Source organism: Puma concolor, unplaced genomic scaffold (genome assembly GCF_028749965.1).
Source record: "Puma concolor isolate L17-30 unplaced genomic scaffold, mPumCon1.1.hap2 unalloc_scaffold_23, whole genome shotgun sequence".
Classification (NCBI taxonomy): Eukaryota; Metazoa; Chordata; class Mammalia; order Carnivora; family Felidae; genus Puma; species Puma concolor.
The window spans coordinates 534,012-559,990 of NW_028240229.1; the positions used below are offsets into that span (position 1 = coordinate 534,012).

A 25,979-nucleotide genomic window follows, 5' to 3' on the forward strand; every position below is an offset into this window, starting at 1 on the left:
TTCTATCTCTAGCATTCTTTAGACAATAAGACAGTTATGCCTAGGCAGACAACATTTAAAAAACCAAGGCTCTCACATATTTACTCCTCTGGTCACAAATGTGCAATGATTCCCCAGGCAGCATTTTGCAAGAAATGCAGTAAATGATCCAGCACTCCTCTGGTCATGAGTAATTCATAGGGGAAGAACCAAATACCCAACTTGTTGGGTTAAGTGATGCCTACAGTGGCTTTTAAAACTTATCTACAGACTTATTCCCATTCCTCTATTTTTTTTAACCATATCTTTGTGGGAAGACCATTACTATGATAGACATAAAATGTGGAACTAGTGAATGATACTGCAAAATGCTCCATAAAGTTTAAGTGCAACATGGAATAATTTCTCCATTTCTCTAAGTATAATGACTAACCTTAGGATTCACGGAAACATCAAATGTCTGTTTTAAATAGGGATTTTTTAAAGCATGGTAATGTTAGCTTTGTAACTATGGATGGCATATTATCATTTAAAAATTTCTCATATCTTCCACTCATTTTCATGTTCTTTAATCATCAATAGTATTCTTTTAAATAATTAAAGAACCCATGTTCATTGTAACAAGTTACAAACAATAAAGTAGAAATATTTTAGGTCTTTTGATTTTACAACTCAGGTTTAAAAAAGACTCTTCAATGTCTAAAACTTTCTAGTTGTCTAGGCTTTGATCTATCACAGATGTCAATGAGGAATTACCACCTCCAAAGCCAATTTCTTACTCCTAGAGCCATGAAGGTTTAAAACATCTTTTTAATGTTTATGTGAGATTAATTTATATGTAATTTATACCTACTGATACTAATTTACACTGGAACTATGAAAACAAGTATAATCTCTCTTCTGTGTAAACTGAACTAGTTTTATAACATTTTCTTAGCCGTTTATATTATCTTTGTAGGAGATCTCACTCACAAATCTTTATATATTAATCTTACACAGTCTGGACTATTTCTGTCTGTGCTCTAGTTCCATTCAGCCTTTAATTTGACATCCAACACTTAGCTGTCTTACAAGTATCTCAAACTCCATGCACTGAAAATTAAATCTATGATCTCTATGCCCAAATCTGATGAGAGATTATACTCAGAATAGAATCACCCTTAATATCAGCTTCTTCACTTCCTCTATCCCATCAATCACCATGTCTTATCAACTTCATCTCCTAAATATTTCTAAAAACCAATGATTTCTCCCCCTCAACCTCTCCAACTCTCTGGATTAATTTCTATCCTCTATCACCCAGATAGACATAATGACTTTCTAAATGGTCTCCCTGCATCCATTCTTGATACCCTTTGTTCATCTCTGAGCAATCAAAGTGTTTACTTAAATATGTAAATAAGATGAAGTAATTCCCTGCTCAAATTTCCGCGTTGTCTTTTCCAGTTATTCAGAAAAGGCTCCAAAGACTAAATAGTGGCTGAGCATTTGCTACAAATTCTGGGTTCTGCTTACCGTATCCTTGCTTAATTATTTACTGCTCTTAGTTCAGGTATCAGGAAAAACACTTTTGCCCAAGAAAGCCTTTCCTAACCTTGCTGACCACTGTCTGTTCCCTCATTACAATTTGCTCATCATAGCATGTATTTCAACTTCATGGCATTGAATATTATGATTTCATATTAATTCTGAAAGAAGGAAGAAAACAGTGCATTAAAATGAACCTTTAGAATACTTAAAGAAAATGTTTATGTCTACAACTAAACTGTACCCACTGGTGTATATTCATATTTAACATGATCCAGGCAAACAAGAACAAGAATTCAAAGATGAATTACACATCCAAACACACAAAAACACACAGACACATTAAACCACTTTAGCTCCAGTCAGCATAGAAAGCCTACACACTTAGCCTAAAAAATACTATAATCTGTATGAAGAAAGGGGATACCTATTTTCAAGACTAACATTATATTATAGTCATGAGTGAAAGAAAGAACATTATCCTGAAAATAGAGATATATTAATACAATCTTCTCTACATCAGAAACTCTATTAGGCAACATATATCCTTCTGCTTGTAGTGTGGCTACGCTACAGATAATGTGATGGGATTGCCTTAAGGGATGTCACAATTTCCCTATAAAGTCATTTTCATGAATAGATGTTTCAGGTAATAGACATTCAAAAACAAAAAGGAAAGAAAAAAATCACTTTCTCAGTGGGCACTTTCTCAGATGGTCACAATACATTCACTTTACAGAATAATGTGGGAAACCATCAAAATGACCATCTGCTAGGATGCTCTTACATGGGTACACATTCTCTTGCAGCCAAATTTTGGAGCTGAGCCAACAGAATCTGACAATGGGAGTGGCAGATGGCTCCTGGAGCCTACATTTTAAGTAGCTTTGTTCTAACCTGTGGATTCATAAGAAATTATGAGAAAGAGAAAAAGAATTGAAACTGGAACTTGCCCACCACCTGCACCCCTAATTGCCATCGTGGCTATGGCAGGGGATGGGCTATGAAACAGACCCACTGAGGTCACTGAAACCATTTCTGAGCATTTGGGGAAGGTCACCTTAAAAGGACAAAAGGTGTGCTAAGACCCAGCATCCATATCAACCCAGCAAGGGGCCAAGTGTCAGCTACTCCCCAATTCCAGACACACCAGGCTGCCCACCGTGGAGGCCCTGCATGGCCTCAGGCCAGGAGAGGGCCCCCACAGAGAAGGCCTCAGCCACATGGCCATCCTGACCCCGCCACTGACCCCAAATGCCCACGCTCACTTGCCCGTGCCTGGAGAGTGTGGGCCCTGGGCAGACCCAGCACAGGGGAGCCCCTGTCCCTGGTGTCTCTGGGATGTGTCCGCACGCACGGAGCCCTGCCAACCTCACCCGGACCTCCCGTGGATGCCCCCGCCCCACAATCGTGCTGGACCGGCGGCGGGCAGCATCTGGACTGTGTTCTGTGGAGAAGGCTCAGCTCTGTTATTCCCGCTTCCTGCCTCGGACAAATCCCACCATGTCCGGGCCGTGGCCACGTCCTGGCTGGGGCCACAGGGTGTGTGGCAAGAATGGAGCCGGTCAGTGGCCAACAGGCCCCAGGGAGCCCCACCAAGGTGCTTCTTCCTAACCTGAGACCCAGACACCAGCATCATGTTGCAGGAAACATGGTCCCTCACTCTGAACACGCAGCAACCCCAAAATAGGCGCATGCATGGGCCAGGAGGCCGCCCTCTGCCCCCCTCAGGCCGGGCCCTCCACCTGCACCCCACGCGAGCACACAGGCCAAACTGAGGGGACGCTGTCGTCCAGGCTCCCCCCATGGGGCTGTCAGGGTGCTATTCGTGCTGGATAGCACACAGAGTCTGGATTAAGTAGTATTTGAGACCCACCGAGGTCTGCCCCTCGGGGCGGAGAGGGTGCCAGAAGGCTTTGTCTTGGTAACAATAGCGTTCAATCGAGACCTGAGACCCGGTGTGGAGCTGCAAGAAATTTTTTTAGACAACCTCCTTAAGCCTCGACTGCCTAAGGCAAAACTTACAGAAAAGGTGACACAGGACAGACCCCGACAGACCACTGTCAGCTGCCACATGGACATCAGCACACAGAATTGCTGACCAGGAACACTGGAATTCCCTGTTAGTGATGGTCCTGCAACAGAAGCAGGTGTGTCTGTGAGCATGACCAGGTGTGTCTGTGAACAGAGTCAGGGGTGTCTGTGAGCAGGACCAGGTGTCTGTGCGCAGGCTCTGTGGAAGAGTGCACTTACACTAGAATCGGAGACCAGGGATGGTGTGCAGAGTGGGGTAAGGTGGGGGCCGGCAGGACACATGTGTCTGGGAATCTGGACAGGCCACAGGGAAGCCAGAGCTCACCCAGACCCCCGTCCCCCAGTCCTCCACATGCTGCTGGCTTCTGTCACTCTTCCTGGGGGCTGCATGAGCCCCTCCTCTGGCCCCATCTCCCTGGGAACCTCTGGCCTGGAGGTGAGCAGCCTCCCAGAGACCCTCTCTGAGAAATGCCAGCCCCTCCTCCTGCCCACCTGCCCCTGGGCCCCCGCTCTGAGAGGGGGGAGAGCCCACCAGTGTGACCCCAAGTCCCCCAGCACACTCCCAGGCTCTGTCCTGACTCCTGAAACTCCATGTTGGTGTCCTTGAAGGAGCCAGGTCCTGCCAAGCTGGCACCCAGGTGTCCTGCGCTGGCCTCCCCGTGCTGCTGGGGTGCGGTGTGAGTCCAGGCCCCTGAAACAGGGGGAACCAGTGTCCTCCTCGGGGACAACCTGCAGCCACAAACCCAGAAGAGGCAGATATTCTTTGCTAAATAACAGGGCTGGAGTGTCCTGAAGCCTTGGAACCTATAGCGTTCCCTGGAGAATTCCCTATTTGCGTGCAGGGAGAATTCCCTATTTGCGCAGGCCTGTGTGGGGGCTGCTCGCCCCGCCGAGCCCCTCGGCTCCCAGAAGTGCCCGCCCACGAAAGGCAGGATCTTGTTCTGGGTTCTTGCCTTAACCTCTTCCGCTAAAGGCACAGTGCCAGCCCCTCTGGGTGCAGTGGAGTCTGCACGGGACACACTGTGTTGCAAGTGGGATTGAGAACCAGGCTCTGGGCCCCTGAGGGACACCACAGGCCCTGTAGGGGGATAGGGCTCCTGGGGGCGGGCGCATCAGAGGGAAGCTTCTGGAAGCCACTCTGGCTCTCCCTGAGCCCCTGCTCAGTGTCCCTGCTGTTCACTCCCACGTCTCCCGGATCTTGACACCTGGGCCCAGGCCAGCAAAAGCTCTAGGTGCTGAAGCCCTTGGGATGATCGCTGGGCCCACCGATGGGACGCCGGGGCCCAGGGTCCAGACCGAGACCCCATTTCTGTGCAAGAACCCTCGGCATGAGGACACCACAGCATGAGGGGCACCACGGCACACCCCCAATCCCGAAAGAGGGCTCAGAACCAAGGAGAGCAGAGTGGCATGGGAGGGTGGCCCCGGGTTACCAGCAGGGACAGGAGAGAAGGGGGCTTAGCCCACCTGGGCCCTCTGGGGCCCCCTGGCTCCGAGATGGCTACCCAGGCCCACACTAGCCCGTGGCTCACCGTCTGGGCCACAGGTTCTCTAAGACCTGTCCTAAGATGCTCTGCCCACAAGTCCCAGCCATGACACAGAAAACACTGAAGCCCTGAGGGTGCGGGTGCCGCGTTTCCCACACTTTACACTCTGGTCTTGGTGGGATGAACCGGAGGGAGACTTGAGGCTCCCGGACAGATGTCCCCGGGCAGGTGGTGCCCTACGGGTTGGATGAGGACACAGGTAGAAACTTCTAGCCGCTCAGTCACCCAGCGCCTGGCCCCACAAGTGCACGGCCAGGGGTCTCTGTCAGCGCCTGCAGGCAGCCTGAGGGCAAGTGGAGTGGGCTGAAAGGTGGCCCCGAGAAAGGAACGGCCACATCCTAACCCCCAGAACTGTGAACGTGACCTAGTTTGGAGAAAGGGTCTTTGCAGGTGTCATCAAGCTGAAGGTATCAAGGCGAGGTCTGATTTGCCTGGCGGTCCTGAACCCAATGACAATTGGGGGGGGGGGGGGTCCTACACAGCCCTGCTGCAGGGGCAAGGCAGCCAGGTCCCGGCCTCGGTGGGAGCCAGAGTCACTCCACACCGCAGGCAGACCTGAGGAGCTGCCCATGGATACAAAAACTGTCCTTCACAATCCTAAACAAAACATTAACCAACAGAATCCCGTCATACTAATGCCACCGTCATAAACGCAGGGAGAGCATCTGACAGAAGTCAGCATCTATGCATCATGCGAATTCTTAGTAAATCGAAAAAAGAGGAAACTCCTTATTCTGAGAAAAAGGGCCACCTGAAAAAAACTGAAAAATGCCACCACACTTGAAATATTGAAAGCGTTTGTTTTTAAGTTGGGCAAGTACTGTATTCCCCATGTCAGTACAGTAAGGCAAGAAAAGGAAATGAAGATATAAAAATTGTTAGGGAAAAAAACTCATCATCTGCAGTTTCTAGGGTTGTGCACACACCAAACCCAAAGGGATCCCAGGACGATTATTAGCATCAATAAGTGAGTCTAGTGGTGTTTCTGGATACGTGGTCAACACACAAAAGGCCATTTCATTTCTGCATAACAGCAAAGACGCACAGTAAAAAGCATTTAGAAATGCAACATTTAAAATATGAAGAAATACAAGTTCCTAGGAACACCGCTCACAGAGGACGCACAGTCAACACAGAAAACTCGGCCACTGAAGGAAACGAAAGGCCTAAGTGATGACGTTATGAACATGGGTTGGAATCTACATACAGAAAGATGTCAGCTGTCCCTAAATTCAACCAGTCTTAACTTAATCTAGATAAAAACTCCCGACAACTTTTGTGTCTAGTATCCAGGTGCACTGAGCTGACATACGTGGGAGAAGGGCTGTGAATACACAGTGATTTTAAAAGGACAAGATTTGCTCCACGGGCATGGAGACTCGAGAGAAAGGTCTGGAAGCAAAGACAGCACCAATGGGACAGAATCAACAATGGGAGGGACGCCAGAGCCCAAACACATGTGCACACGTGTGTGACAAGGTGGCCCTGCGGAAAAAAGGGAGGAGCATATTTTCAGTAAATGGCAGACGCAGGGGAGACGGGGCATCGACACCACCCTTCAGGCGCTCCGAGGACTGAAGTAGGAAAGGCAAAATCCTCACGAAGGTGAGGGCTGAGGGTATCTGACGTCCTGGGGATAGAGAAAGATCCACTGCACAAGCCTCAAAAATCACTGCCCTTAAAGGAAACAATTCTAGGATGGCACCAGGCTGAAATCAAGAACTTCTGTTCATCAAAAATTATCACCGATGGAGAGAAAAGGGAAGCCACGGGGTAGGAGAAGATACAAATATGGGCTTGTCTCCAGAACCTGCAAAGGACCCTACAACTCAATGAGAAAAAGGCAGCAAGTCCACAGAAGCAGGCAGGGGCCCCTGCCAGGGTGGAAGGCCCAGTGGGGCAGGGCCTGCAGGGTGTCAGGAGAATGGAGCCTCAGACCCCGAGGACACGGGGGACAACTGACCAAGCAGCAGGAATCAGAACCAGGGTGCAGCGGGCCGCGCGGCCGAGGGGGCCGTCCACCCACAGACGTGCGACCTGCTGCCAGGGAAAGGGTGCAGCGAGTCCTGAGGGAGCAGGCCAGGGGCCGTCAAAGGCCAAGGGGCACAGGGCCAGGGGCCCCAGGGGCTGCCACAACTGGTCCTCCGAAGCACCGAGAAGGGGGCCACCCTAGGGAGACCCTAGGCGTCTCCCACCCACCAGCTCCTGCCCCTCAAGCCAGGGGCCCTTCCAGCTGGCCGGACCATGGGACACAGCCAAATGACAAAGAACCAGGCTCCCCTGTTCCCTCAGGGGACAGGCAAACGTTCTGGAGAGACCCCACACAGAGACAGGGGAGCCTCGTGCCAGCCACTCAACCCAGACTCAACTAAGCAGGGCAGCCTTGGGTGGTCCTGTCTGGCCAGCAAACCCCTAGCTGAGGTCAGGGGGTGGGGACCACTGTCCGTGCCAAGCCCTGCTGGGTGGCAGAGTCATGAGCAAAAAGCAAATGGGGTCACTATCTTAAAGCCCTGGTTTGGGGACAGTCTGTCCTACGGTATTAAATGACGGGAGCAGGGTCGAGGGTCAGTGAGTGCACGAAGTGCGTACACCTGGATGGAGAAGGAGGGTGTGGGTGGGCTTTCTACAGACAGCTTGTGACGCAGGGCCGCAGGCACACTCGAGGAGCACCTGACTTAACCTGACTTAACGTCGGTTCTGGGCCCAGACCCACACCTGCACCGCACGCCCCACACCCTGCCCACCTGGCGCCCCTCCCCCCCCCCCCCCGCCCTCCTGTGCAGGTGAGACAGCGGGGCATGTGGGGACTGCACGAGGTCACCCGGGGGCACCGGCTGCTGGGTATTGTCCCCAGTGCAGTGGGGCTTCCCACCTGGCAGGTGCTCAGCAGACATGCAGTCACACAGGTGTGACAGGGAGAGATCTGGGGAAACGTGGCTCAGGGCCGGAGGTCACACGGAGCCCACGCGGGGGCACTGCACTTATGCCAAGAGAACCAGAGACACAGGCACCCTGGGGACATGCTAGGGACACGTGGGGACACACAGGGACATACGCTGGAGACACATGGGTGCGCCCCACCACAGAGGCAGCAGGAGGAGTGGAAAAGGCTCCAGGTGGTTTTAACATCTAGGCTTGAGCAAAGGTAAGAATCCATCATTCCTCACCACAAACCTCATTAAAAACAAGAAAAAGTCGGTGTGAACGTGCTCCTCCCAGGACCGGCTGGCAGGTCCCCCTGCTGAGAGAAGCGAGGGCTGGGGGCGAAGGCGGGGAAGGCAGAAAACTGTCACTGCCTTACACTCTATGCAAGACTTTAGACTCTTCACCAAGAAGGTCCTGTGTTTGAACGCTAAATTACACCTCCCGGCTGACGGCCGTCCTGTGCTATTGCACAGTTCCAGGGAATAAGGAGCTTGGAAGCAGACTGACACCCCACATCAGATGAGAGGTGGGGAGGAGGGAGGAGCAGCCCCCCCCCCCACAGGCCGCTCCTGGGGCTCACACAGGGCCGCACCCTCACCCGAGGCCCCAGCAGGGCCAACCCCGCACCCCGCACTCTCCGCTGCTGCAAAGGGTCCCCCTGAAGACGCACTGCTGAGGGCAGACACCAGGGCTCTGTCCTCACCCAGAAAGGCTGGAGACCACGTCTGAGCCCCAGCTGCAGGTGCGCTCCATCCCCCCACCCCCTTGAGGTAAGGCTGCTGCTTACACACAGGCAAGTGTCTGCCAGGTCCAGGGTCTGTGGGCTCAGGGGTACACCGCCCCGCCCCCACCGCCCTCCAGCTGGAGCCACGCTGAGCCCAGAGAGGACCTGACACTTCAAGGTGCAGCAGGGCCCTTGCCTTGTGGTCCCAAGATCCCCAGACATGCTCCTCCTGCCTCACCAGCAACATCACCAGCTATAAATAGGCCTGGCTTCCAGGCAGCGCAGCCTCTCCCAGAGGAAGCTTTTCATTCTCAGTCTCTCCTGCCTGGAGCACTCTGCGGCCCTGAGGACCGTCTGGCTGCTAAAAGCCTTCTCTGCATCCTCAAGCAGTGATGAGGGATTTAATTTTCTTTAAATTCTCCTGTGATTTACACATTTTCCACCATGAGTATTTCTAACCTTGTATACACTTTTACAACAGTTATTTACTGAGACTTCAAAGGATTCGGGAAGAGGAGCCAAACAGCACCAGGAAGATAAGAATACAGCCAAGAGAGCTTCCCATGATCTCCATCACTTCATCCTTCCGTACTCACGGAGAGGGATTTTCTAATGTAGCACTTAAGTTATAGTACCTTTCTCACTCATGGAACCCTCTGGAAATCAGGAAAGCGGCAGACCCTTCCGCCAGGAGAATGCACATACCCTCCTACCGCAGGCAATTTGCAGACAAATTCACCAGCACCCCTTCCCCCAGAACCCTCGAGGAGCCCTGTAATTTGGACCATGTGATGGGAAGAGTGGCTGGTACCAGAGACAGGGTCACAGAATCCAGCTTAATTAAGGCATCAGTCAAGCCGCTGTCTCGCTGCCCCACCCCCATTTCCTGCTTGTTCCAAGCTCTCTCCCCATCACTCCAAGCCTCTGTGGTCCCAAGGGCACTCAGGATCCAGGTTGGCCTTTACCAATCACCTCCTAGGAGTGCGGGGCTGCCCTGGATTGTGCAGAGCTCCCCCCGCCCCCCCCCCCCCACCTCCATTGGGTCCTCCCTGAGAGGCTGACCATGGGGAGTCAGCACAGGCCTGCAGAGTGGGACATGGGAGCTGGGTCCTTTATCCAGCGTCCCCGAGACCCTGCCGAGACCCTGCCGGTATCCAAAAAATGCCAGGTAAATTAACCACTAAATACGCAGATAGATGGCCACACTGTCAGCTTACCCTAAACGGTGTCTCATCTTCAGAGACACCAAACGCCTGTCGAAATAGTCATGAGCAGAGTGGCAGGAATGGATTTTCTCCCCAGCTCATTTCAAGGCTGCATTTGTGTAACTGAAACCGCAGAATAAAGGGTTTCTCTGGTCCTGCTGCACAGGTGGGGCACTGCTCCCCAGAGGTGTGTGAGCAAACCTACTGGCAGCGGATCTCTTCATCCTGACTGCCAGGTTCTGTGCTCACAGGCGATAAGTGAATGTGTCACCCTCCGTGGAGGCTGCTGGAGTCGCACAGTGAGCGGCAGACACTGTCACCTGGCATGATAATGGTGAAGCAAATATGACCAGAGAGGGGCCTAGGACCCCGAGGGGGCGGCGCGGTCTTTGTCAAGGGACCACGCTCACTCTGGGCTCTCTGCGTGGCCCCGGGTCTCCCGGAATTGGGGCTGCAGGGCACTGGCTTCATTACACACCCTCTAAGCCCTAATTCCCTTCGGTCTTGCCGGCGGCGACCACCCCAGGCCCGGGCGTCCGCGTAGCGGGACGTGGGGAGGCGGCAGCGGCGGCGGAGACGGGGAAAGGGGCTGCCGGCAGAGGGGGGCGGGGGGGGTTGCGCAGCTTCGTCGCGTGAAGCGCTGCCGCCCAGACAGGCCTCAGCGCCTCATCCGGGGCCCACGCACCAACCACCTGTCCCTGGCGGCGCGGTCGCCCCCGCTCGCGCCCCTCGCGCCCCCGGACCCACGCCCCCGACGCAGCCCCCGGGGGCCTCAGCGCGCAGCACCGACCGCCGGGCAGCCCAGGGCCTGGGATGGGGGCGCAGGGACGCAGGGGGCCGCAGCCAGGAGGGGGCGTGGCGGCCGCAGGTGGCAGGCGCGGCGGGCCCGGGCGGAGTGGGTGGTCCTGCGTCCAGCGCCCCCGACCGAGCTCTGCGGACGCTTACCTCGGAGATGCGGCCACTGCAGCGAGCGCCTCCGCGACTCGGCCGCGGGCGACCGGGTGTCCGGCGAGCTCCCGCACCCCCGCCGCCCCGGGCTCGCCAGCTCCGCACCGCGCGCCCCGATGACCCGCCACGCACCGCGCGCTCATTGGCCCGCCACGCCCCACGCGCTCATTGGCCCGCCCCCGGCCCGGCCCGGCCCGGCCCGGCCCGCACGCTCATTGGTCCGCCCGCGGCCCTGCCACACTCCCGGCCCCTCTTGGCCCGGGGAACGCGCGGGGTGCACGGAGGCAGGTGGCAGCGCGGCTCTGCCTTACAAGGCCGGCGCGGCGCAGGGGCGTGGGAACCCCGCAAAGGAGGCGAGCCCGGGGCGGTGCGCTAGGGGCGGCCGCACCTGGCCCTCCGGGACCTCGGGAGGCTCGCCCTCATCCCCACGGCAGACAGCACGCGAGCGGACGGGCCTCCGGGAGGGGCGGGGAGACGGCGGGGCGCTGGCCTCTCCGCGGAGACTCGGGCCAACGAGGAGGCCCAATGTGGAGTGGGGTCGGGGTCGGGGGTGCGGGCTGGGACCTCACGGAGGGGGCGCAGGGAGGGCAGGCGGGGAATGGGCCTGCCACACTCCCGGCCCCTCCTGGCCCCGGGAACGCGCGGGGTGCACGGAGGCAGGTGGCAGCGCGGCTCTGCCTTACAAGGCCGGCGCGGCGCAGGGGCGTGGGAACCCCTCAAAGGAGGCGAGCCCGGGGCGGTGCGCTAGGGGCGGCCGCACCTGGCCCTCCGGGACCTCGGGAGGCTCGCCCGCATCCCCACGGCAGACAGCACGCGAGAGGACGGGCCTCCGGGAGGGGCGGGGGGACGGCGGGGCGCTGGCCTCTCCGCGGAGACTCGGGCCAACGAGGAGGCCCAATGTGGAGTGGGGTCGGGGTCGGGGGTGCGGGCTGGGACCTCACGGAGGGGGCGCAGGGAGGGCAGGCGGGGAATGGGCCTCGTCCCGGAGATTGGGAGCAGCCGGAACGTGCAGCCGCGCCTGGGTGCGGTCAGGCCATGCTGGGCCCCGGTGCAGCCAGGGCCGCCCTCCCAGGGACAAGCCGCGGCTGCATTCCCAGCGCAGCCAGGAGACCCTTTTCTTCCTGCGCTCGAGGTGGGCCCGTCCTGCCTACCTGCGCACGCAGATCCGGAAATCTTCCAATGTCTCCTGCTCTTTTCTGGCTGAGGCCTGCTGCCCTTCCTCTCCAGGCTGGCCCCACTTGCTTAGTGCTGGGGCTTGGGGTAAGGGTCTCCCTGTCTGTCCTGCTGGACACCCTCCAGAAGAGAAGGCCGGTCGGGGGGCGGGGTGTGACTCTTCTTCCAGTTTCATTGCTGTGGCTCCCTTGGACCTCGCCAAGGAGCCACTATCCCAGGTTCTGCCCTCCCCTCCTGGCTACAGAACCCCCACCCACATGCCCACCCAGTCTCTGTCCTTGGTCCATCTGGCACCAGACCCCCGCCCCCACCCAGGCTCTGTCCTTAACTCTCCCAGCTGCAGAGACCCCCCCCCCCCCACGCACCCACATACATCTCCTCCAGACTCTGCCCTGCTCTCAGAGCCCCATGAATCACAAGTGCCAGACTCTGCAGGTGGGATGCAGCTTTGGGGCTCACCTCAGAGATTCCAGCCTGCTCAGAGCCTGCACAGGCAGCTCACGAACCAGAGAGGGGGCTATGGTGCAGGCTCTGACTCAGACCACTAGGCCATGGTGGGGAGGACGTGCTTTTCCTGACATTTTGGGAGCCAGGGACAGGCAGCCCTAGGGGCTCAGCCCCACCCCAGCCCCACAGAGGTCCTGGGTTCCACATGCCTCCTTTCAACCCTCTAGTTTCTACTTCCGCTACAAACTGGTAGAAGATGGGCGACCGTCTAGAGGTCTGTTCGTTGAGACTCAGGGTTCTGTTTGTTCAGGTCGGAGCTGGACAGCGTCTTCGCTGCATCCCACTCAGGCCTGAGCACTGCTTTCTCCTGGACATCACTACTAATGATGCAAGAGGAAGAAAGAAAAACATTGCACACTATGTTCCCACTGTCGTATCGGCCAAAGGTGACCATTGAATCCATTTTGCAAGACCTGTTAGAGCTCTGGCATAGACACAGGGTAATCTGCCAACGGAGGTGGGCACCAGGTTTCAGGAGCATAAATGTCCAAGGAGCATTTTCCCTGGGAAGGAGAGGCAAGGCCTCGGGAGATGGGGACACCCTCAGGGCAGGGCGCTGGGGGAGCCCTCAGGGCCAGATGGGCAGAGTCACGGCCCGCGGAGGTCCTGCCCCCACATTTCAGGCTGCGCTGGCTGGCGCCCTGCTTCTGGAGGGTGGAGACAGCATCACTGTCAGGGCCAGCTATACATACGGGGCCTGGTCAGAATTCAAACTTGGGGCCCCTTGTGTAAAAATTAGTAGCACCCCCAAGATGGCAACAACAGCGTATTGAACAGAGCTCAGGGTCCTCCTTGGGGTCCTCAGCACACACAGCCCTGACTGCAGTCCTGCTGCCAGGCAACTCTTGGGACTCAGAGAGATTGGGTAGTTGACACGAGGACACACAGAGGCATAGGGCAGGGCTGGCGCCCACAGCCCGTGCGTGTGATGCTTACTTCAGAAACTTGCTTTTTCATCTTTATTTTTAAATGCAAATGTATTTAGTTTGAGAGAGAGAGAGAGAAGTGGGAAGGGGCAGAGAGAGAGGGGGGTGGAGACAGAGAATCCCAAGCAGGCCCCGCACCGTCAGCGCAGAGCCCGATACGGGGCTCGATCTCATGAATTGTGACATCATGACCTGAGCCAAAATTAACAGTTGGATGCTCAACTGACTGAGCCACCCAGGAAGCCCAAAACTTGCTTTTTTAGCTTATGAATTTATCCTTGCAATCATAAAACTGGGCCTGGAGTGTGCACCAGAGGAGGCGTGTGAACAAGGTGGCTCTCTGGCTGCCCCTCTGGGAGGACGCGGTCCACCACCAAGTTATCGGGTGATGAAAACAGAAACAATCTGCCACCACTGAGATCCAAGCCCTTCAAGGAGCTGCTCCCACATGTGCATGAAAACCTGTCAGAAGGCAGCCGTGGGACAGAGAGGTGCCACAGCCTCCCAGGAAGCCTCCACATGGTAACAAAATCTGTCCCTTAGTACGGTCCAGATCTGCCCCCAGTTAATCTAAGCAAGAGTTCCTCTGCAGCGTTCCATGCACAGGACCGCGTGCGCACCTCCTGGTTAGCGCAGCCATGCCCTCTGCTCTGACACAGTGCTCCCCTCGAGAGTTCCGGGATCGGGTTCATCCCAGTGCCTCTCCACCTCCTGGGGACACAGCAGCTGAGCCTTTTAAGGTCCAGCAGACTCTGCTTCCATGATTGCATTTTCTGCTTTTGCAGAAGAAAATGGGCCTTTGTGCAGCAGCACGTACCATCTGTCCCATTGTTACAGTTTTTCGCGTCCAGATGAGGCACAGTCACAGGAATTAGGTGTGCTCTCTCACATGGAGCAAAGGCAGCAAAGCACAGGACCCCTGAGTGGCAGGGTCCCCAGCAAGTGCCTGGGTAGTAGCCTCCAAGCGCCATGCAGGGTGACAGAACTCAAAGATGGACCCAGAACCCCGCAGGAGCCCCGTGAGAATGCAGCTGGGTCTGGCCAGCGTGTGCAGCAAGTGCGGAGGCCGAGCTCAAGACTCAGCATCCGTGGAGTGCCGACTGAGGCAACAGGGGAAGGAGACAACTTAGTGGGGGACCATTAGCCCCAACCAAGACACAAAGATCAAACTCTTTAACTGCATCTCGGAATAAATTTCAAGAATATTCATGAAAATACAGGAATACTCAGCACCCCAAAAGGTGAACATAATGATTCCATGTAGCACTACCAGGGGTGCAAACCAGCAGGAAAATCAGATCCATGTGACAAGACCAGTCATCTGGGACTGACCCAGGACTGGTATGAGGTATTAGCACAGCTAACTGCATTCCACAGGGCCTGAAAGTTACGTTGAGACATGGGAGTCACAGCAGCACCACAGACTGAATTAGCAGGACTGAAAAACTACAGTGTGTGACATGGAAAATACCCTGGACAGGCCAACGGCAGATTAGGCACGGAACAAATGTAGCAACAGAAGCTACCCAAAGTGGAACAGGAAGAAGAGAATTAGAAAACCCGGATCGTCAGTGATCTGTGGGACAGCTTTAGGCAGCCTACTGTGTGCTTAATTGGGGTCCCCCCAAAAGCAGAGAGAATACTTGGGACAAGGGTGCAGAAAAGGTGTTAGAAAAATAACGGCCAAATGTTTCCAAGTTTGACGTAAACCATAACCCACAGACGCAAGAGGCTGGATGCTCCCCAACCATAAGGACCACAAGGGGAACGCTGCTGGCAGTGAGCAGGAAGGGACAGGAACAGCCGCGAGACCGGCACAGTGTGAAGGGGCAGAGGAACAGAGGGGGCGGCACGCCGAGGGTCCCTGGGTGAAGTGTGCTGAGGTGAGGCAGGGCAGCCCGAGCTCCGTTTCTAGAAAAGGTCCACGAGCCCCGGGAGAACACACACCTCCCAACAAGTGAGCCTGGGGTCCGCAGCCATCCCGTGAATCAGGCTCGTTACTTGTGTCGTCCAAATCTGTGTCTTTACTCTGTGAAAACCTGGTGAGCCGACAGGAAGCACGAGAGGGTCAGGGTGAATGTCGCGCCTGTTCCCCATGCCTCGTGTCCATGTTTGCTTCGCACACTTCTCTCCTTTATGCCTTCTCCAGTCACAGCACTATGTGTTTGGTGGTAGTAAGCACAGTTCTCTGTCATCTACAAATGTGTTTTTACTTTTTCCTCCGTGTAGCACTTCTGGGTATGTGACTCCAGGTCGACAGCTATTTTCTGTCACGCTTTGTGGAAGTTGTTTCCTCCCTCTGTCCTTATGGCCAGAATGTCTGCTGTCTGTCTGCTCTTCCTCCGTTGGTGGTCTTTTCTCTGGCTGTCCTTAAGGTCAGAGTGTCTCCGGTGCCCCATGCTTCCGTACAGGAGGTCGAGGTGTAGATCTCCTCACCTGTGCAGCTGGCTGGACAAGAAGCCACTGGCACGTGTTTTGTGAGTCCTGGGAGACCCGGCCACTACAGTAAGTCCCTTCTCGTGGGCTTTGTGGACGCGTCTGAGGCCCACCTGCCCTCCCCACCTGCCAGCCCTCCCTCCACGTGGCCCTCACGGCTGCATCCACATTCCGACAACTTCTTCGGATTACTTTCCAGTTCAAGAACTCTCTCTTTGGCTATGTTTAATCTGGTGTTTAATTTATCCAAGTTTTAACAAGTATATTTTTTTATTTCTAAAAATCCTTTTCAGTCTTTTTACGTACCTTCCTGATCATTTAGAACATCCTCTCCTTGCTTACTTATGGTCATTCTGTTTCACATTAAAATATTTTGGTTTTTAAACATTTTTTTAACATTGATTCTTGAGAGACAGAGAGCGTGAGCAGGGGAGGGGCAAGAGACAGACACACAGAATCTGAAGCAGACTCCAGGCTCCGAGCTGTCAGCACAGAGCCCGATGTGGGGCTCGAACTCACGAGCTGTGAGATCGTGACCTGAGCTGCAGTCAGTCGCCCAACCGACTGAGCCACCCACGCGCCCCAACATTAAAATATCTTGTGCATCCTCCTTAATATCCCGTATTTCTAGTCCTTGAGGTTTCTGGGGGTCTGAATTCTCCTTTACTGTTTCTCGGCTCTCTCATGTGTGATGGTTTGTGATCTTTGGTTGTGAGCTTATCTGGACTGATCTCAAGCTCTGAAAATCTAGCTTCTTAACTTGGGCCAGTTTAGCTCAGTTTATTTTTGCCGGAGACTGGATTCATCCCGGATCCTTGCCCCCAGCTCTGTTCCTGGCTTCTGGATCAAGGCCCGGTTTCAAAGGAGCCCCTGGCCCTGGACCACCTACCTATCAGCTCACTTTTGTTCTCCAGTGTTGTGAGGATTTTCTCACTTTGTATGGATCCAGGATGCAATGAAATTACATTTTCATGAGAGCACTAATTATCTTGTGGTGAAAAGTTCACCATAAAGCCAGAAGCCCTGGGGCGCCTGGGGGGTTCAGTGGGTTAAGCGTCTGATTCTTGGTTTGGGCTCAGGTCATGATCTCACTGTTTCTGAGTTCAAGACCCATATCAGGCTCTGTACTGGTGGCATGGGGCCTGCTTGGGATTCTCTCTCTCTCTTCTTCTCTCTGCCCCTCCCTTGCTTGCTGTCTTTCTCTCTCTCTCTCTTTCAAAATAAATAAACTTAAAAAAAAAAAAAAAAGCCAGAATCCCCTCCTCTGTATCACACCCTTCGGCCTCACTCTGGCCAGGACTCAGGAGGGGCTTTGAAAAGGCCACTTGAAACCCAAGAATTTAAAGTTTACCAAGACTGATTTCAAGCTTATTGCCGGTGAAATTATTTTTTATTATTTCGTATAACTTTCTAAGAAAGTCTGAAGAATTTCCTTAAAGGCTACTTAGGTTCATAACAGTTGTCAACATTCCTAAGTAACACAAGTGAAAACATCACACCAAGTCTGTCCTGAATCTTGGAGCACGATGGGGACGTGTTTGGAAACTTATGAATGCCTTTCAAGTATGGCTTCCAGGTGGAGTGAGGCGCAGGGGTGGTCAAAGTCTTTCCGTGTAGCACAAGTCAGGGTGTGCACAGGCTCCCTTCTTTCCTTGACTCTGGACGCAGGACCCAGCACTCTGCTTGGAGGAAGCCAGGCCATCGGCTGCCACTGGTGCCTGCATAGAGTCGAGGGCTGCACTGCATCATGAACATGGCGGGAGCGCCTGCAGGCATCATGGGAGTCGGGGTGAGCACCTGCCCTGGACTCAGGGGCTTCCGTGGCAGGGCGGACACAAGTTGTGCTGACAGAGGTATCCAGGTTGACCCTGGTCTCTCCCTGAGCATCGAGCGGGCCCTCTGCTTCCTAGCTGGATGGCGATGCCCGGCCCCAAGTCACCTCTTTTATCTGTCCTGGAAGCTGGATGTCCTCTCCATTGCACACCTGCCCATCCGCAGGCTTCCTGGTGGTGGTGACAGTGGCAGGCTCCTTGCTGTAGACCTGCTGCCTCTCCGAGGGGACATCCATGTGCAGCACATTCTGGCTGCCGGAGGGCAGTGTGTGCGGGAGCCTGAGTTCCTCCAGGGCTGCCTCCCGAGCCCGGACCTCTAAGGCCATTGGTGTGTGGACAGCCCATTTGGCCAGTGTGGGCTCCTTGGCTCCTGCAGAGCAAAAGAAAGTGCCATGAGCACCTGAGGGCGGTGAGCAGAAGGCGCGCCCAGTCCTTGGCCCCGGGTGCAGAACCGGCCCTCTGCAAGGAAGGCCAAGGACAGGTTCCTGGTGCAGTCCGTCCTGACATCTTGCCAGGAGGGCAGCTGCTTCTGCACAGGACATCTGTGTCTGCACACACAGCCCTGCTCAGCGGGTCAGCGGGAACCCTCCTCCACCTATCCCCCATGCTGGGATCCCCGTACTGGGCATCTCCTCGGACCCAGCAGCAATGCTCATGGCTCCTGGTGCAGCGGGCAGGCATTTCCCCACCCACACCCGGGATGACTGGCGGTGCCGACGGCCTTGTCCACCAGTTGTGGGTGCAGCACTGGCCCTAGCCCACCAGCCACGTGCACGTCCCAGGCCCACCTGTGCCAGTCCTCAGTGATGTCAGACTCACACCTGCTCATGTGACAGGGACCTCACCCCACCACATGTGGTTTTCAGTCACATTTCCCGGAGGATGGCAGCAGGTACGCACTTGATGGTGGGTCTTCTGGGTTCCCTGTTCCCTGAAGTGCCTAGTCATCATGTGTCTACGTTTTTCCTGCTGCTGTCATAGTACTTTGTGTCCTGGACACCAATTTTTGTCAGCTATGTGTTACAAATATTTTCCCAATTTTTGACAGCCTCCCTTTGTATCTGGGTGTGATCTAATTTCTGTGTATCTTCCTTTAGGGACAGTGCCTTTAAGAAAATCTTGCTTAAGGACCCTCAGTCACCATGAGGACATAAGGACAGTACCAGGAGTGCCCGGGGGGGCTCAGTCTGTGAAGCATCGGACTCTGGGTCTCCGTTCAGGTCAAAATCTCACGGTTTCCTGGGATCGAGCCCCGCATCGGGCTCTGTGCTGACAGTGCTAAGCCTGCTTGGGATTCTCTCTCTCTCCCTGGCTCTCTACCCCTCCCCTACTCTCCGTCTCTCCCAAAATAAATAAATAAATTTAAAAAAAGAAGATAGTACCAAATATTATCTTCCAGTTTGTATAGTTGTCCCTTCACGCATTATGTCTTTAGTCCACGTGGAATTAATTTGTGTAAACGGTACAAGGTGGGGTCTGGTTTCATTAGTGTTATTCCCACACGGCACCAAATGTTTCCGCGTTTATGAAACAATCTACCCACCCCTGCTCGTCGGTCGCCCCACACCAGAAACAGTGTCCCTGTGCCCACTGACGTGCTCGCGGCCCCTGCAAGCCACCACACCAGGCCCTGCGCTTATTTCTGCACAGACACCACTCTGTCTTTGATTCACGAGCTTCGTGGAAGCAGCCCAGCCAGACATCCTAAATTGCTCCTTTTCTGCCTCTTGGCATTCTTGATCCTTTGCAGTTCCACACACATCTCAGACGCAGGGTTTCGAGCTGGCATCCTGCACTGGCCTCTCTGGGAGGCCTGGCACGCACTCCGTGAGCTGTGTCTGTCCGCACTCATCAGGCTCCTTAAAACGTCTCTCTGCAAGTTTTATCATTTTCTCCATGAGTCCGGCGTGTCTTTTGTTAGGTCTGTTCCTAGGGACATCGCTTTCTAAAAATGCTACGAAAATGGTCTATTTTTCACTCCCTAACATTCCTTACTTCTGTGTGAAGTGCCTGTTTCACTTTCGCCTTCAAACGTGCTTCAGCCAGGAGGGCAGCCCTGGGCTGATGGCCCCCTGTACTGCAGGCAGGACTCCACTCTGCTGTAGCTTCCGTTACAATGAGTGTAGCTAGTCGATATTCCCTGGAAGGACTCCCCTTTTTTATCGCCAAATATTTAAAAACACGCATTTTATTTGTCTCTGGAGTGTGCCAGCTTGCTCACGACATATCTACAGTCTCATTTGCCGTTCCTGGACTCACTGGACCCGAGTGTGTGCGGGTTTGCAGTGCAGGGCCCTCAGCCCCACTGCCTCGCACAATGCCCCCCAGCAGCCCTCCTTGTGGGGGACTCCGCTCACACCACAGACCCAAGCCCCACCTCCGGTCACGCTCTCCACCTGTCGTCCCTTCTTTGAGTGTCAGGTAGCTTCTCCAGTTCCAGCTTCGAGCTCACGAACTCCAACTGTGACCCGTGTGCTACAAAACCCTCAGTCAGCTGCCCCACGTCAGTGGTATTTTCTGCAGCTCTAAGTTTTATTTGGTTTCTCTTCAAATACACATGCAATTTAAACAAGTTTTCTGTTCTCTTCAGATGTTTTTCCCTTTGCCTGTCGTTTCCCCAAACAACAACCACAGTTACTTTGCATTTGGTCCTTGAGCCCAGCTCCCAACATGTGTCTTTTTCAGTGGTGGCCTTGGCCTCCATGAGGGCGTGGCCATGTGGGATGAGAGCGGCTGGTATCTTCCCAGCTCCTGCGAGGGGAGCGCCTCTCGGCACCTGCAAACGGCTGGTCCACAATCACTTGGTGTTAATCCTCAGCTTGAGGAGTTTGGGGATTTTCTCAGCTCCTTTCGGCTCCAAGGTTCATTCTTGTGTCCTGTGGGAGCGGAGCACGGGGTTCCTCCGGGCTCACCACTACAATGCCATTTGAGTAGCCATTTGAGTCCCGATTTTACAGGATGACTTATTGGCCTTCCATTCTGGCTGTGCCCTGAGCTTGGGCCTGTCTCTCCCTTATGTGAGGCCGTGAGAACCCGGCTCACCAGGGAGGCAGGGGCCCTTGGGACATAGGCTGCAGGTGCCCACGGGGCTCTCTGTGGGTTTTTTCTTTGCCTCCGTCCCTGGCTGAGGACGCCTTGTTCTTACCTGTCCACAAGCACCACACCCACATGGACAGTGTGCACATGCATGTGCTCGTGGTGTCAGTCCACTCAGGAGCCAACCTGCCATGTACCCAGACCTGAGGCTCAGGCTTCCTGTCACTTATGCCACTTGCTTGTATTTTATGTTTCTTAAAATCCAGCTTTGGCCCCTTCTGGAATCACGCAGAAATCAAACTCACCCTCTCAGCCTCCACCTCTTTTCTAGAAACAGGAGCCACTGACTCCTGCGGCCACAGGTGTGTTGAAAGGTCAGCCTCCACCTCTTTTCTAGAAACAGGAGCACTGGAGAATTGCACTGTGAGCTCTGAAGTGGTGGTGGCAGTAGGAGGTGTCATCGTGGCCAAGGGTAGGTAGTTGTTTAAAAGCTGAGTGGTGAACATTTCCTTAGATGAGGTGGGGCCGTCTCAGAAGGACTCTGGAAGGGTCAGGCGAGTGAACAACGAAATCACCGTGCATTTCGGCAGACAGCGTGCGGGTGGTGGAGTCTGAGCCTCTAACAGAGCACATCAGGCCTTTGGTTCCAGTCACTAGTCAAACTCTCCGTGGCCCTCGCTCTGGTGCCATCATTAGGCTGGCCACCCCTGCACGTCAGGGTCCATGGCTCACACCGGCAGCCACAGCAACGCCATCCAGGGCCAGCTCCTACCTTGCAGGCACTCTGCCAGCGGGGCGTTCAGCCCCACGTCTTGCACCTGCTGCTTTGTAGCACACAGAGCAGGTGGTGGGGCTAGCGTGGGGACGCCAGGCACCATTGGCAGACACTACGTGAGCCCAAGCTTGTCCTCCTTGCCACTGACACAACAAGCGTCCTAGCCTTTGACTCCCCACCGGTGATTTCTCCCTCTCCTTGTTTTTCTGGAGAAAACATTTTCCTCTTTAGGGAATCAAACTTGGGTGGATGTCAACTCCCACACTGTGTGATGTCTTACCTGAAGCTGGGCCTTTGCCCTCAGCACTGTCTCCTTCCACAGGCAAACTCATTTCCTGTTGGTCCTTTGAGACCTGCAGAGAAATAACAGGAAATACGTGACATGGCATCTCTCGCACTGCCAAAGGGGACAGAATGTAGCAGCAAGAGCACAATTTGGAGATGGAGCCACGACGGGCTCTGGAACACTGGCAGCCATCTCGCCTCTTGAGTTCAGAGCACTCACTTGTATGTGGGGCTGCTGATGAGGCTGCGCTGGGGGGGTGGCTTTTCCCTCTGCACGCGCATCAGGACAGAGACAAGTGGGGCTTTTCCTGATGAGCAGGAGGGTCTCCTGGGGGCCAGCAAAGCCTATTTGGACCATTGGCATGGGGGGGAAGACACAACACAGGCCGCCTCGTCTTGCTTGGCACCTTCTCTGCACAATCTGCTTGCTGGTGGTGAGTTCTGGCTACCCAGGGGCCCCAAATGTCTTCACACCATCTCTCGAAAGCAGGAGGTTTCTCCCTTGCCCTGGTGCTACTGGGCCTGCTGACGGTGACTTCAAATCCCCTGCACAGACGACAGGGGAGAGCCTGGCTCTTGCCAAATGGCCGGGGACGGTGCTCCTTCTGACTTACAGGGCTGTGTGCGGTGGGACTGGACTGTGCAGCTGTGCACAACTTTCCTTGGAAGGTTCTGCAAGTCCAGTGTCTCTAGGAGATCTCTAAACCCGTACATGCCTTTGTCCTCCTCCCAGAGCCAGCTCTTGAGAATTAGTCAAGATACAAACTGAGGCATGAATGAGGTTAAACAGGAAGGAAATGAAAGGGGAACCTCATGAACAATGGCTCCCTGAAGAAGAGGAAGCAAACGGCAGACTGCAGACTGCAGAAAAGCCAGGCGTGAGGACAATGCTGTTGAGATGGACAGGCCCCCAGGGGACCCAACGCAGAGGCAGTTGTGGGCGCTGAGGTGGGGGCAGGGCTCCGACGGGTAAGAGGTGGGGGCGCCGGCCACAGAGGGCCACGGAGTGGGCAGCAACCTGGTAGAGGCAGGACGTGTAAGAAAAACCCACAGAAGGAGGTGATGGTGCTTGGAAGCAAAGGTGATCAAGGTATTACTGAAATGATGCCCCAGGGAAGCACACTGTTTGTTTAGAATGAAAACAGAAACACAATGGAGCCGGGCAGTGGAACAGTGGAGGCCTGCCTGCGGGGTAGAGATTTGTGGGGAGGTGGTGACACGTGTTCTCAGAGTGCACATCGGCATCCTTCACCTGAGGACAAAGCCAGGGAACAGGAAGCATGAGAGATTCGTCCTCCATAGATGTGACCACTGTGCTAAAGAGAGCCTTTGGGGTCAACTATTCCAGACTCTGAAGCCAGACCAGACACGGTGCACAGCACCAGGGAAGAGATGCTGTCCAACTCTCCTGAGTGAGTGGTGTCAACAAAGCAGCGACAACCCACCCTCGGTCGTCCTGTGGCTACAGGCCAACAGCCTTCATTCCTGTGCAGGCAGTAGGGACTCTGTACTCCAAAACTTGTCTGTTGTGCCTTTTGGTTGGTCTGGTCATGTCCCGAGGGGCCGGCACAAGGGCTCGCTTGCCCTGGCCCCCTTGGCGGCAGCAGCTGTCTTTGGGAGCATCTAATGGGACACTTATTCCCCCTATTTGCGGCCAGACATTGAAGGAAAACACTGGCTGACCACAGAGATAATGAGAGAAACTTTGCAACAACAAATACATGTTTTGCAAAAGTAGCTTGGGAGAGTCACAAACTGATAGTTCAACAAGCAAAGATCTACAATCCCAAGCAGTGGGAGAATCTCATGTCCAGACTTAACCACATTATAATACTCAGAATATACAGTTCTCAACAAAAAATTATAAAACATCCAGAGAAACAGGAAAATATGGCGCATTCAAAGGAGAAAAATAATTTGACAGAATTTCCTGGAAGAAGCCCAGACATTTGAATTAGTAGTCAAGGACATTAGGTCAGTTGTCTTAAATGTGCCCAATGAGCCAAGGTGAAGAATTAAAGGAAGCCAGGAAAATACCGAATGAACAAAAAAGAAAATCAATAAAGAGATAGAATTACAAAAAAGAACCAAATTCTGCCACTGAAAAGTGTGAAACTAAAAATTGACTAGAAGAGTTCACAACAGAGCAGGAGAAGAAAGGATCGGTGAGGCTGAAGATAATTGAAATTCTCCAACCTGAGGACCAGGGAGAAAAATGGAACAAAGGAAAATGAAGAGCACCTGGCGGACCTGAGGCCCAGTAGAAGAGAGGGGGCAGAGAGAAAAAGTATCTGAAGAAACACTGCCTGCACGCTTTCCAACTCCGATGGAAGATATGGATCTACACATCCAAGAAGCTCAACAAACTCCAAGCAAGATAAACTCAGAAGGGTTCACACCAAGACACAGCACTGCCAGATTCTCAGAACCCAAAGAGAGGAGTCTGAAAGCATTGAGAGAGAAGTGGTTAATCACATACAAGGGGCCTCAGTGAGATCAACAGCTGATTTCTCATCAGAAACCATGGAGTCCAGAGGGCACCTTTCAAGTCCTGGAAGGAAAATCAATCTGCCGACCAAGAATTCTAAATCCAACAAAACCGTATTTTGGGAATAAAGAAGAAATTAAGATGTTCTTAGATAAACAAAAGCTGAGAGAACTCATGAGCAACAGACCTCCCCTACAAGAAATGCTAACGGGAGACATTTAGGCTAAAACAGAGGCTCTAGACAGTAGATGAAATAAAGTACGCTCGGAAAGATAACCACACAGGTTGAGACATAAGCCAGGATTGTCGTACTTTGGTTTGTAACTCCTCTTCTTCTCTAGGTGACTTAAAAGACCAATTCACAGAATAATTATAAATCTTTCTTAATGGGCACACAACGTGTAAAGATGTAACAATATAAAGGAAGAGGCAGGAAGATGTATAGGATCAGAGTATATATTACCAGAATTAACGTAGTATTATTCAAACTAGACTCTTATAAGTTTAAGGTATTAATTGTAATCCCCAAGGTAACCGGTAAGAAGGTAACTAAAAAGTATAAGCAAAAGGAAAGAAGATGGGAATCACAATGGCACAGTATGCAAATTCAACTAAATACAGAAAGGCAGTAGTGGAGGAAGTATGGAATAAAAAGTATACGAGACATACAAAAAATAAATCAGTGGGGGAAAGAAGGTCCATTTGATGTTTAGCGAAAGCAGCTGGAACAACAGAAACCCACCTGGAACGGATGAAGCTGGATCCCTACCTCACACTAAACACACCAATGACCCACAGAGTGAGGACTCAACTCTCAAAATCAAATGTTGAAAATTAGTAGTGGAAAGTATAGATGACTGTCTTTTAGAAGATTGGGTTCAAGATTAAACGAGACCAAAAAGCATTATCATAAAATATGCACAAGTGTGAGTGTGACTCTGATTCCTCAAATGTTGAGTTCAGCTAAGCATCGAGTCGAGTTGCTGTGACACTCTATCTGTAATTCACCCAACTAATGAGGCGTTTGTATCAAGCATATATAAAGAACACAAATAAATCTATAAGAAAACCAGAAACAGGCCAGGAGGAAAATGGGCCAACGACAAGAGCAAGCACTTCCCACAGAAGGAAATTCACATGGCTAATGCACATTCAGCACCATCGGTGGTGAGGGGAAGGCTGGGAGGGATCGTGAGCCGCCAGCCGCACCACTAGGTGCCCCGGGTGTTGGGGACGACACGGACCTACGGGGCACCGAATATGCATATGCTTCTGCGGGAGTGCAGACCGAGCACCCCTGTAGAAGAGCCTGGCCTTGTAGAAGAGATGGCCTACTGCTCATCACAGAGACCCGCACGGGGGCACACGTCCTGCTGGCCCACAGCAGAGGGGAGTTACAAGAAGCAGTCGCAGAAGGAAGGCAAATGAGCTCAGCCACCCAGGACAGGGAACCACCGTTTTGACCGAGAGGTGATTCCCCCAAATTCCAAACATCACATACACACTATGTCCTTTCTGTGAAATAAAGAGTAACCGATGTGTTGTGAGCATCTATTTTTTAGGAATACGTATGATGTGAAACACTGAAGTGAAAGGAAAAGATGAGAACAAAGAGCGTGGCCAAGCCACGTA

The 25,979-nt window shown here is 53.5% G+C and overlaps 1 long non-coding RNA gene across 1 annotated transcript in view; it reads right to left on the reverse strand.

The window, feature by feature from the left end:
* Window positions 1–11,012, reverse strand: part of LOC147571531 (uncharacterized) — a 29,751-nt gene extending 18,739 nt beyond the window's left edge. Inside the window, exon 1 of the long non-coding RNA XR_015247331.1 lies at window positions 10,887–11,012. This is a non-coding gene — a long non-coding RNA (uncharacterized LOC147571531). The remainder of the gene's footprint in view (window positions 1–10,886) is intronic.
* Between the last annotated feature and the right edge of the window lie 14,967 nt (window positions 11,013–25,979).